A 13,126-nucleotide genomic window follows, 5' to 3' on the forward strand; every position below is an offset into this window, starting at 1 on the left:
TGAAAACAGATGAATCCAAGTGATAACATGGCTCTGGATAAGATGTCAACTGAAGCTCGAAGGAGAGAAATTAAAGAGGCGGTTGATGCCCACTTGAGTTCCCAAAAGAATGAACACTCAGAACAGAGGATGCAGCAAGTGAATAGTTTGTCTGTGTGTTGTGATTACCTTCAACACTTGGATTCCGGCTGTAATGTTAAAAAGCAAGGAGAACAACCATGTAGCCGATATGTATCGGGGGACAAAAACAGCCCCTTAACTAAACCATCGATACTCAAGCCTTGTAAGAAAACTCAGGCTAGCACTGCAAGCAACACTTCTGGCCGTTTTACGTTTGACCAAGCTATGAAATGCAACTGTTTATATGCGAAACAGCTTGGGCAAGCACATGGTCAATTGCAGCATGAAGGAGGGAAAAATCTATCGCTGAAAATATCTACAGACTCAGACAAACAAAAACTCATATGGCCTCATAGGAAACCAGAAAAGTAGTAACAACATGATCATGAGAACCAAAACAGCTAAACACACATTGATTATGAAGTGCCGCCCTGCTCCTGCTAGACAATTTACGTTATGCCGTGCTAACATCTTAAGCATCTTTAAGAATTCCCAAACTTATATAAATCAGAAACCGTGAGGTTGTGGATCCCATCTGGTATGGTGGCCCAGGCAATTTGGAATGCGAACCCCGAACTATTTGAACTGGGCTTCATCATCCTGCAAGATAACCAAGGCTATGAGACTTCAAACATGGCGAGAACACCAACAGAAAAATATGTGAGTGTGCGTCAACATGTAGATATGGAGTGGGAAACCAATCGATCATAACTGCGACCCATTAAAGTAAGCGACCACGACAAACATCTTAAATTGAACCAGACGAGTTTGGTCAGCCGGAATACTCGTGGACACTCCCACTTCCCTAAATCCCTGGATAAAGACCTGGAAAGTTTAGACATAATTGCATTTCAAGAAACATGGCTAATAAATGAACCAGTTTGGAATGATCACAACATCTTGCTACTTCCGGCAAATTTAGCCACCAAAGGTCGACCGACAGCTGGACTAATGGTAGCCACTAAAATCAGCTCAGGATGTGTTCTACAACCATGGTTAACACCTAATAATTACACCCAGCTGGTTAAGATCCTACAGTATGAACAAGTAATAGCACTGCTCAACATTTACAGAAATCCGGCTGGTATATCAGAATCAAAGTTCTACCAAGATCTGATAAATACGCTAGATGAAATCGCTCTTGATGCACAAGTCACCAACATACTACTAGTGGGAGACCTGAACTTGCGATGTCTTGACAAAATGGCCCAAAAAGAACAGACGTTCGCAGGTGGTCAGCACTAATGGAAGAACGAGGTCTGGTTATGATTAATGGATCACTCCCTGGAGATTTACCACCGAGACCCACATGGGCTAGGGGGCAATCGAATAGCATAATTGACTTCATTTATCTGGACAGAACTCTGTACTCACAGACCGTGAGATTTGAAGTTAGAGATCAATCATTCAGCGATCATAATATGCTCGCATTGTCCTGGAACACAAAATCCAAAACAGCGCCTGACCCAAGGAAGTATTATACTCCAGAACTAGCAATAAACAGCACAAAAATCAGGTTTCGTTGGAATGAAAACAAGTTGCAACAACTCAATGAGATAATAACACAGAACTCACTTAAAGATGAAAATACTCCATACACCACGGCACTTTTCTTATTCAGACTGAATGGAACAGATAATGGACCTAAGATCCAGAAAGTCCATGCTTTTGACATTCACCAAAAAAATAAAAAAGCCCAGCTGAGAAAAGATAAGAAAGATGCCAGTCTGTTAGCAGAACCGGAAAAAACCTCCACCTTGCGCTCAATAAAATGTCAGTATAGAAACTGGACACGTAATAGGAGAGCCTTGAGATAGCAGCGAGATGGCGAATTAATGCTACATATATGGTGATCAAAAAGCACAGCCCTTATGTGGTCAATTCTTAACAAATCTGGAGGGCAAAACAAATTGGTTCAAATCAATGGTGTTACGGAGGAGAGTTGGTTACAACACTTTCAAGAATTGTACAGCTCAAAGAAATGGAGCTTGCCACAAAAATCGATCATAACATGTCAAACGTGGCAGCTAGACATTGAGATGGAAGATAAAGTGCACTTCATCAAAAAATCGTCTAGCTCACGCGCTCCGGGCCCGGGTGGCCTAAGCAATGCTATGCTTAGAGCCTTTCCAGATCATTGGGCATAGATCTTGTACAACATATTTTCCAAAGTGCTAAAAACAAAAACTATCCCGGATTCATGGCGTAAAGCAGTCGTCGTTCCTATCTACAAAAGCGGTGATAGACTTCTACCATGCAACTACAGACCTATCTCATTGCTCGATGTCACTGGAAAGGTATTTGCTCGATTTGTATTATGAGACCTCAATCGATGGGCAATACAACATCATAAACGAGATCCCCACCAAACTGGCTTTATCCGTGGAATGGGCGCGTGTGTCAATCTAATGTCTCTATATGCTATTAAACAGCAAGCTTATATTACAAATCAACCACTGTATCTTGCATATATAGACTTTCATGCAGCATTTGACTCTGTGTTACGAGAGTTGCTAATCCATAAATTACAGAAAGCGCAATGTCCAAACACTATTGTGGACATTATACAGGAGCTGCACACAAATACCTCATTGCAAGTGAGATTGAATCTCGAAGGTCTTTTGTCAACCCCTTTGTGGACCAAAAGAGGGTTGAGGCAAGGATGTATCCTGGCCTCGGCCCTGTTTAATTTTTATATTCACGACTTACCTGATGTTTTTCAAGATCAAATTATAGACGCTCCGAGTCTGGGCGTGAAAAAGCTTCCTGCATTGTTGTATGCTGATGATCTCATCCTTCTGTCAAAAACACCCTCTGGTTTACAAAATTTACTACATGCTGTGACCACGTATATTAACAACAATCAATTGACAGTGAACGCTGCTAAAACTAAGATCATGATCTGCAATACTCGTGAGAAGACTTCCAACAAATATAAATGGGTCCTACAGGGTGCTGGAATTGAGGTAGTGACCAGATACACATATCTGGGAATGAGAATTGATGACCGCCAAACTAATAAAGCTCACTCAGAAATGATGGAACAGAGATTAACAACAGCAATTTCACAATCCAAATTAATATTACGCACATATGGCAAATTCTCCATAAAAACGGTTATCACCTATTATAACCAAAAGACTGTGCCAATACTTTTATATGGCCTGGAGATATGGCCCAAGGTGAACCAAACCTATCTCCAAAAATTGGAAGGGAAATACTGGAGAGAAATTCTTAACTTGCCGCAATGTACTCCCGTTGCAATTATACGACATGAAATTGGGATGTTGTCCCTGCATGCCAGACTCTTGTGGTGGCAGTGTGCCTTGCTAAGGAAATGTGTTCTTGCTGATAACCCCAACACCTTGCTTGCATCTTTAGCACCATATACTCTGAAGTCAGCTCATAGTTTTCCGGTTAAGCGGAGAAAGAATGTCTATCATGCAATGGCTGCTGCTGATGGTCATGAGAGACACTATTAGAAAATCCAGACAGAGCCAAAAAAAAGTTGTACATCCATGACTGGATTGAAACCAGAGAATTATGTGCTACATACAGAGACCTCAGAGATAATCCATTCGTCTGAAAAAAGTTTGGAACCTGTGAACCTTACTTGGTTTGTTCCCCTTCTGTGTATCTTGGCTCAGCCATTTTACGATTCAGATTAAATCTATGGCCGACTCGATCGTTAATGGCTAAACGAAAACAAATTCCCATATCCCTGAACTTTTGTAGATTCTGTGCAAACACCGAGACAGAAGAAACTTTACGGCATGTGTTCATGCACTGTCCAGGAGTCATGCGAGAGAGAGAACTATATCTGTACAAATATTACCAGCAGTATGAGACCATTGCTCAAGAGTAAAAATGGAATATATTCTTCTCAAAAAATCAAACCTTTGTATATATAGCTATAAAAAGATTTTTAGAAGCTGTTTTCACGGCATAAAAAAGGATGTGGGGAATTTTATCATTATGTGTTAAATTTATGAAAATGTTGTAACTTTTGTCTTTCTGTTTTTTTTATATGAATGTACTAATCTTTTTTTTTCTGTAATAATAATTTCTGTTTTATATGTTGTAAAGTTGTTAATCAACTAAAACAACTATTAATTAAAAAAAGATACAGTCCCTGGGCTTCAGGCACATGATCAGTTGTGCAGCCCTATTCTGTATTAGCTGAAGGGGTTTTAGGGAGGAAAGTTGGAGATTGTTCAAGAGGCTGTTACAGTAGTCCAACCTAGAGAGGACCAGAGCTCTGAAAAATTGAACTTCTGGAGAAAGGTGAGGAAAGGGAGGATGCCTCTGAGGAGGTGAAGCTGGATGTAGGCCTACCTGGCAATGTCTAAGATGTGAGGGGTGAAAGAGAGAGAGGAGTCAAAGATGAGCCCAAGCTTTTTGGCCCCAAGGGATGGTGAAGGTGGAGGGCCCAAGGAGGGCATCCAGGGGTAGGAGTGAAACGGGATGCAGGAGTCCCAATAGGAAGGATCTCCATCTTACATTAAGACAGAGGTCATTAGCCGCACACCATGCCTGGATAGCGGACAATCTGGAATGAGAGAGGAAGAAACATATAAACAGTGGTTTCATAGAGGCATTTTAGGCAAGTATGACACTTCTTTTAAAAACATCTCTTCATTTACAAGCAAGGTGTGAGAGAGATACCATCAATGGCTGGCCATGTAAAGGGATGCTGATCATGCCTTATTTGCAATATTGATATTATTAATTAACAATATCACCTGCCCTTTGAAATATTGAACAGCTACAGTGTTTTATAGGTGCAGTACAGCTTCCATTAGACTTAATTCCAGGATAATATAACATAGTTAACTTGTGAAAATTGTTACCACCAATCTGAGCCAAATTGGCATTGCTTTCATTATATGATAGGAGATTACATATGACAGGCCATACATATTGTTTTAGAAATATTTACAACCACACTGCAGTCAGTGCAAAGTTTGTGCAATACATCACTTTTATTCCCAAGACCCACAGTAGATTTGAAATATCTGTTTACGATAAAATAGTGAATTGTTTTACTGCCAATGATTGGTGCAGAAAAATCTACATTTCCAATATTTGATACAAGATTATTAACATACAACAAATATAAAACTAGGGAAAGTAAAGGTTCTTGTCTGGCCCATGTATTTAAGTTGAAATAAATGGCATGCTCGCCTCCTGGCCATACCTGGATCATCACTGCATTCATCACTGCTGAAACTCTCATAAGATCTGTCAATTCATTGGAAAACAGTTTTGAAATCTATGCAACAACATATACAGAAACATATTCTTTTGTGACAAATATGTATGTAAGATAGACATAATAAATAAAAACTTGCTCTACAGTGCAATGTTTTTTTTCCCAAAAACTCCTTGCAGCTCAGTTAGCTCAATATTGCATTTTGCAAAGATTTCAAACCTGGACCATATAGCCTTTCCATATACTTTTGCCATGTTATCCAGAAGTGATCTCAAGACAAGGTTTTTAGGGAGGATCTTGTGCACTTTTTTAAGAATTGGGACAATTATGGCACAGTGCCAGCTAGAAGACCCACTGGTATTCTGTCTCGAACAGGTGTTTACTTGCAAGCTTTGAGAGCAATGATGGTGATATCTCTGCTTCTAAAAAAAAATAATGTGAAACAAGTTTCTGAGAGCAAAGAATCAAACTCATTTGAGGTTTTATTACTATTATTGTATTATATATTCTCAAAATGGCTCAACCATTATTGCTCAGCTCTGAGGATAGTGCAGGGGCAACATGCTCCCCTTGGAAGCAAGATGACATGGAGCAACATTGGTTCGATCTCCGAGTCCGCGCTTAGAAACCTCTGAGTATTAAACGCGTTATAAATAATCAATCATATCATATCATAACCACTGATCTGAGAGAATAGATTTTCAAACCTCAGTCTGGCTAGTGCCAACCATACTCCAGACTATTATGGATGAAAATGACTTTGTGCCATTAAATTGAAAGCTTGAATCAAGGGCTGCCAAGTTCTATTTGCTTCCTAGTTTTCCCATATTTCTTTGATTTGAGTAATTCCCTATAGTCACACCAGAATTTTAAGACAATGCCTACCTCTCAATGGCTTTTAATTTTCAGAGGGGCAGTCAACCTACAATTTTCTTTTTGCCTATCTGTAGTACATTCTCTTAGATCTTGCTATTAGTATGCAGATCAGTTTTTAAACTTGCTGGGTCATGATCACCTTCCTTTCTTTGCGTGAACAAGAAATTCTTGGTTAAACACCAGAATATAATCTCAGGAGAATAGCTCAGGGGCAATGTGCTCACCCTGGAAGAAAGACGACATGGAGCAACACAGGTTTGATCCCCAGGTTCACGCTTAGAAACCTTTGGGTATTAAGCATGTTATAAATAACCTATCATATCATTTCAAAAGACCTTGCAAGATGTGTCGATCAGAGCGATGGGTCTATAATTCCCTCGATCACTAGGATCACCCTTTTTCAGAATCAGGATATAATAGACTCATCCCAAGCAGCAGGAAATATGTGAGAATCATATGGTGGTAGCTCAACTGGGCCGGGAGCCCTAGAGGATTGAAGTTTATTAATGGCCCAGATTATATCCTCTACTTCCCAAGGACACATATTGTCAGTGGCCAAGGTCTCAAACCAGTTCGAAGTAAGGTAAGAATCCTCCAAGATGTTACACCAAGTATCTGTAGGGATAACTATCCTCATATTGCAGTGAAGTTTCAAATGTCCCAATTTTACTGGTATAACCACATAATTCACCCATAAGTGCTCTATGTCCCTTGGGCAGAGATTAACAAGTGCAGGTGCGAGAGCGCATCCCTGTCTACGTCCCAGGTTGGTAGAACTTATCCTAGATACAGCACCTTCCTTAGAAGGGCGGAGCCTCAGCATGGAACTATTGTGCAACAAAGCGATCAGCTGCACACATTTTCTCCAAGATGTTACACCCAGTATCTGTAGGGATAACAATCCCCATATTGCACACCAATGCCCCAGACTTCATGTTGATTAGAGAAAAACGGTCTCTGGAATCAACATTTAAGGGAGTCCTCAACATCGCTTGCTTATCTCTCAGCGCAAGATTGTACCTCAGAGATTTATTCAAGCTTTTAGGTGGTTGACATTCCTGCTTCTTAAGATGGAGAAACTTGACGATGTTTAGCTCTCTTTTAGCTCGATGTTTCAGTGTCTTTGAAATATATATTTTAAAATTAAAGTAATGAGCATATATTTCTTGGGTTTAAAATTCAGAATCAAAAGAGATTTTTTGAATACATTCAATGATACGTGTGTCCAGAGGTTTATCAACTAGTCAGGAGGAACTCTTATCCAATCTAACCTGGGTATCACTGATCAGGCTCTGGCCTGGCTGACTTCGTTCCTCTCTGATCGACCCTCCCAGGTCCAACTAGGGTCCTTCCTATTATCTATCTTCCTCACTACCTGTGGTGTTCCCCAGGGGTCTTACCTCTCACCCTGTCTTTTCAACCAATACCTGGCAACTCACGCCCACTGCATTGCCATTTCCTGCTCAAATTTCCAGTGGTACTCTGATGACACTCAACTCATTTTCAGGCTGCCCTCGGCCACCTCCTCTCCCATCTCTGATTGCCTAACTGCCATTCAAGGTTGGTGTGCCACCAATGATCTTTGTCTGAATGCCAGCAAGACAGAGATCCTCCTCATTGGCACACCTTCACCATCCTTTCCCCTCACTCTCTGGCCGGCCTTCTTTGGCCCTCCTCCTACCCCCACCTGCGAGGCTAAGAACCTCAGGGTCATCTTTGACTCCACACTTTCCTTCTCCGCCCACATTTCTGATGTCTCTAAAAAGTCAAACTTCCTACTGCACCTCCTCAGAGGTACTCTGCCTTTCCTCTCCTTCCCCCAGAAGCTCATGGTCTTCCAAGCTTTGGTTCTCTCTAGGTTGGACTATTGTAACAGCCTCTTTCTAAATCTACCTGCCTCTACTCTCCGCCCTCTGCAACTAATCCAGAACAGGACTGCAAGACTTGTCCTTGGCCTCAAGCCCTGGGATCGTATCTCCCCAGCTCTGAAATCCCTCCATTGGCTCCAAGTGGATGCAAGGATTAAATTCAAAACCATCTGCATTGTCCACAAGGCTTTCTGGGGCCTGGGTCCAAAATACGTTCAGCTATACCTACGCAAATACCTCCCCTCTCAAGCTCTTCTACCTCTAACTCCCTCAGGGTCTGTCGTTTTTCAAAGAAACAAGCTGGGGGTAGATCTCTGTCTTCGGCTGGGGCCTCCAACTGGAACAGCCTCCCTGCCACTCTAAAACTTGAGGAGAACCATCTCCGGTTCCGGAAGCACCTCAAGACCTTCCTCTTTTCTTCTGCCTTGGCTCACCCTCTCCCCTGCTGATCTGTTCTCTCTTGGCACCATGCACCTGGCCACCCTCTATCCTCTGGGCCCAGGTACCTGCTCACACTCCTGCACTGCCTCCAGGCCACCCCTTGCACTGGGGTCTGCATCTGTACCTATACACCCGCCCTTTTTCTTCCTGCACTTATCAGACCTACCCTGTCTGCTGCCTTAAACCTAGCAATTGGCAATTGCTTGCTGCACTACCACTGTTTGTTGCCTTTATTATTTATTTATGTATTATTATTTATCTGTTTCTCCTTTGTTTCGCACTTTCCACTTCACCCCTCTTCCATGCACTTTTCTCCTCCCCCTCTCCCATGCACTTGCACATTCTCAATGTCACTGGGCCAAGTTAGATTGTTGTTTTGTTCTCCCCTGTTCACCTCACTTGCCGCACTCTGAAACATTTGTGTATGAGCGCAATAGAAATAAAATATCAATATCAATATCAATATCAATATCAATAGAATCTTCCACTTTAGGAAACCAATCTGCCTGGGATAAATACCTTATGAGTTTGACATACAACTTGGCATCCCATCGACACGTCAGACCATGCCTATCCGATTTCACCGGGACAGACATTGTGGGTTTGGACAAGTAAATTCAGCTCAAAATGTATTATCAGGTGATCACTAGCACCGGGGTCATGGAAACCCATCTCACTACATTGGGGTTTAATAGAAATGGATATGAAAAAGTAGTCTTTCGACGAGTCCAAGTTACCCATATGCCTATTGTAAATCAATTGACCATCCATTGGTTTAGCTCCAGCTGAAGCAGGTCCAAATTAGCCATGAAAGCATCCCAGACCATCCCCCTCATCAGATTTTTAGAGGAAGAAAGGGGAGAACAAGACAGTGAATTATAGTCATAACCATCAGCACAATTAGCATTGAAACCTCCCTGATGGTGAAAGTGTTCTGATGACCCTCTATCAGACAAGAATCAAATAGATCAGACAAACCTGAGTGAAACCCATCAATGGAAGACTTAGATGGGTTCCAATACCCATTTATCAAGACGACCTCAGTACCTGCATTGGGGAGCATCAACTGCACCACCAAAATATCCTTAGCAGCATACCACAGTTTAGAAGTAATATTTAAGCTGTTATCTATTGCTATGGCCATTCCGCCGCTCGGTCTGACCTTTACCCACGGCACAGCAGGGACAAAAAAGTACAATACCCTTCCAGGTCTAAAATCTCCCCAACATAGTTTCCTGAATGAAAAACACATTATAACAACGTACTTCCTATGAACCATGCCTTACATGTAAAGAGGTTCTCCAGCCACACAAATTCCAAGATGCCAATCTACTTACCGAGGGGCTAGGGTTGATTAATACCCAATGAGAGGGATGCAAAAGTTTTGATGGCAGACTCTAACCAAGACCAATAATGGCCCTCCCTTATTTTAGACATGATGGGTAGTTCAGATTGTATAGAAGCCAAAACCTGTGTAGTAACCCCATCCACATTCATCAGTAGTGTGGGTATGATGATAGGTGAAGTCAAGAACAATTGAACAGCATCACCAGAGTCGAGGTGATCAACTTGTATCCCAAATCTTCAGGTATCTCTCTCTGTCCCCAATCCAACTTTGCTACAATGTCCGTGTAGAAGTAAGATGTTGTTCTGCAATGAGAAGGACATTAATTCAATATCCCCTGAATTTAAAGATCTCAAAGTGGGGATAACATAAAATAAATCTAATACATTTGAACTATTCAAACAAAGCTGTGCTTTAGTTTATTCACCTCCCAACCGAAAAATATTCATAGAGGAGATAGCAATAGAGCTGGGTACCATACTCGGTGCCCTGGTATGATCTATGAAATTGCCTGGTGTGGGAGATACTAATGGGCTGGCCTGAGCCAAAACATTGGAAGCGGGTGGATTGCCCAAAGAAGATTCAGAAATAATGGCCACCAGCATCCTGCCTGGTGGAATCATTAATGAATCTCCCCTAGCCAGGTTGCTGGCCTGCCTCACCACAGCGGGATGCCCCTCAACCTGGGCACTCAAAGTGGGAACAACAGGTTGATCCATATTAGATAGGGGAACCCAATATGAGGTAAGTTTAGATTGTTGACCTCTCTCCAAAATCTGAATTTGCTTCTGAAAGAGTGGAGAAGGTAGATCCTTAAGCAAAATTGAATTTGTTTGACACAAGGAAGTTCCTGAGTCAGATTCAATAATGATTGGATCAGTACCCATTTCTCTGCACTTAGTCTCTGGGACCAGCTTGATCCCCCCGTTTGTTGGCAATCAGATAAGTACTACTTTGCTGGTGTGGGTGTAAGGAGTCTTGACTATTTGAATTGAGTTTCTTGTGTTTAGGTTGTTGGAAATAAACATGGAATTCACTAATGTGTATTAATAAGATTGGCTGATTTTTCAGCATTAAGTTGTGCAGGGGATGGGAGTGTCCACAGATTGAACACCTTTTGTTGTATATTGCATTACAGCCTCATGTCAGGGTCAGTATTGCTCTGCTGCAACCAAACAGTTGCTAAAATATTGTAAACTGAGTTTAATTGTAAAAATCCCATTAGGCGTGCACCAATCGATTTATTACGTTTGGTGGGCGTAAGGAGCACAGGAAGGCAGCCATCATAAAACATGATGAGGAGAGAGAGAGACAAATGAGGAAAGATGTTTTCTGAAAAATGCAGCCAGTTCCATGTCATGGGGAAGGAACCAAGAAATTGCTAGGCCACATGTTAAATAGAGGAAGACACTAAAGGTAGTGAAAACAAAAAGGGTGAACATTGAGCAATGGAAAGGACTACAGTGGGAAGGTGCATTTTTGGTGTAAGCATAAAAGGAATGATAAGGCGGATAATAGAAAAATATAACAGGTGTTTCCTGCGGACATGATTGCACACAAATATAAAATAGAAAAAGAAAGGAAACACAATGAGAACAAATAGATAAAAGAATGAGCCTGGCCAAAGGATGAAATGTGAAATTAAAAAAGGACTGCTGTCTCAAATCTAGGTTCTAGCTTCTGATCCACATAAATACACTTGCTTAGAATGTCATCGTCATTTAGGTTAACCCCCCTATTACGCTGTCCGTAGCTGTGCTAACAGGAGGGAGATACTAGTGGCAGATTTTACAGAAAGTAGCTCTTCTCAAATCCTTAATTAATATTTTCCCATTACCCATTCTTATTTATCTCCAATAAACCTTGGAAAGCACATCTTTCCAATGAGCTGGGATTAATTTACATACGTGGTTCCCCTTTAACTTCTATATCTTTTAATGTGAACCCCCGCCCCTATAATCCCCACTTCCTTTCTGTTTGCTGCCCCCATTGTTCACCAAGCGTTTTGCAGTATTTGGCTACACCATATGCCTTGTACTCAGGCCTCTGAAGAGACACAATTCATGTGCACCAGTCCATTACCCATTGAGTTGTCTAAGGACATCCTGTGCAACATTCCACTGTATGACCTTTCGTCAATAATTGTCTTGTCTGAGTGTAGAGAAGACAGTGCCTCCACCCATGACATGTCAGGAATAACTGGCATCTGGGATGACAGCATGTTGGACACTGAGCCACTTTATGTGGCCACATCACAGACACCCACAATGACACCAATAGCATGGTAAAAAAGGGACTGCTGATCCTTTGCCAAAAACTGGGACTGAAATATGCTGGAGGTATGGCAGCACAATATACAGGGCACAGGGACATGGAAGCAAAAAGCAGGAACTTCAGGAGAAGCTTGCCCCCCAGCAACTCTTGTCCTTGCAGGGTTTCAGAAAAGCCATCACTAGCTTGGGAAAGATCATGGTTTACTGAAGTGGCAGTCGGTGAGCCTCAAACTGTGAGCTTGTAAAGATAATGGCATTGGAAAGACAGCAAATGAAGGGGTCCACAGAAGACAAGTCACTCATATTCCAGGGGATGTCCAGAATCATGGTGAGTGTGGACTCATCCAACTCCCACCTGGATGAGGAAAGAGTCAGCATCAGCATTGGTAACATCAATGACACTGGATGGTTGAGTGAGAGTAGGGAGTTGAGGGATGTGCTGTGTGATGGCATAAGGGACATGTTGCAGGGATGTTTTGTTGCATAGTATAAGGGTGTGGTTGGTCGAGCAGTGTGGTGTGGAATAGCAGAAAGGCTTGGGGTGGAGGGTTGTTTTGGGGAGAGCATCAGCGTTGAGGCGTCCTTATGTATAGTTCAGATGACATGTGCGGAAATGAGTAGGTGTGTGCCACTAATACAATATATTTGTATGCTCTTCTATCATGTTCTTTATTGCAATTGCTTGCATGTCATGAGTAGATTTATGGGGAACGGGTATTTATGGGCAGTGCCTACACATGATTTCCTTAGGGACCTTGACACATCACATGTATCGTCCATGGACATCATCATACTAATTTACCCTCTGCCTGCAGGAGAATGTTGAAGCCACGTGTAGACAGCTTGGGCACCACTATAGTTGTACTGTAGCTTGTTTTGGGAGAATGGGGAAATCATAGGGATATATGCACAGCCATTCTTTGTAAACTGATATTATTGTATGTCTAACAGTTCAATGCTGCGCCAGATGTATGCACTCGCTGGACACGTG

This window comes from Ambystoma mexicanum, chromosome 10 (genome assembly GCF_040938575.1).
Source record: "Ambystoma mexicanum isolate Mex_15411 chromosome 10, UKY_AmexF1_1, whole genome shotgun sequence".
NCBI lineage: Eukaryota > Metazoa > Chordata > Amphibia > Caudata > Ambystomatidae > Ambystoma > Ambystoma mexicanum.